General features: G+C 41.2%; 1 non-coding gene across 1 annotated transcript; it reads right to left on the bottom strand.

Moving 5' to 3' along the window:
* LOC148575025 (small nucleolar RNA R71) lies at positions 1-108 on the bottom strand. Its single transcript, XR_015905631.1, has one exon. It is a non-coding gene; the product is annotated as a small nucleolar RNA R71 (small nucleolar RNA).
* Between the last annotated feature and the right edge of the window lie 814 nt (positions 109-922).

Genomic DNA, 922 nt, shown 5'->3' with positions numbered 1-922 from the left:
AAGCTTAGAGTGGATGTTCGGACCTTCAGACAGAAAGAAGGTGAATCCCTCTATGAAGCTTGGGAGAGATACAAAGGACTGACCAAAAAGTATCCTTCTGACATGCTTTCAGAATGGACCATCCTGGATATATTCTATGATGGTCTATCTGAATTGGCTAAAATGTCATTGGATACTTCTGCAGGTGGATCCATTCACCTAAAGAAAATGCCTACAGAAGCTCAAGAACTCATTGATATGGTTGCTAATAACCAGTTCATGTACACTTCTGAGAGAAATCCTGTGAGTAATGGGACGCCTATGAAGAAGGGAGTTCTTGAAATTGATACTCTGAATGCCATATTGGCTCAGAATAAAATATTGACTCAGCAAGTCAATATGATTTCTCAGAGTCTGAATGGAATGCAAGCTGCATCCAACAGTACTCAAGAGGCATCTTCTGAAGAAGAAGCTTATGATCCTGAAAACCCTGCAATAGCAGAGGTGAATTATATGGGTGAACCTTATGGAAACACCTATAACCCCTCATGGAGAAATCATCCAAATCTCTCATGGAAGGATCAAAGGCCTCAACAAGACTTTAATAATGGTGGAAGAAATAGGTTTAACAATAGTAAGCCTTTTCCATCATCCACTCAGCAACAGACAGAGAACTCTGAACAAAATACCTCTAATTTAGCAAACTTAGTCTCTGATCTATCTAAGGCCACTGTAAGTTTCATGAATGAAACAAAGTCCTCCATTAGAAATTTGGAGGCACAAGTGGGCCAGCTGAGTAAAAGGATCACTGAAATCCCTCCTAGTACTCTCCCAAGCAATACAGAAGAAAATCCAAAAGGAGAGTGCAAGGCCATTGACATAGTCAACACGGCCGAACTTGGAGAGGAAGAGGAGGACGTAAATCCCAGTGAGGAAGACCTCC

This window comes from Arachis ipaensis, chromosome B2, assembly GCF_059453495.1.
Source record: "Arachis ipaensis isolate K30076 ecotype BB chromosome B2, ASM5945349v1, whole genome shotgun sequence".
Taxonomy (NCBI): Eukaryota; Viridiplantae; Streptophyta; class Magnoliopsida; order Fabales; family Fabaceae; genus Arachis; species Arachis ipaensis.
Note: the sequence above shows the minus strand (reverse complement) of the source record. Positions and strands in the feature narration are given on the sequence as shown.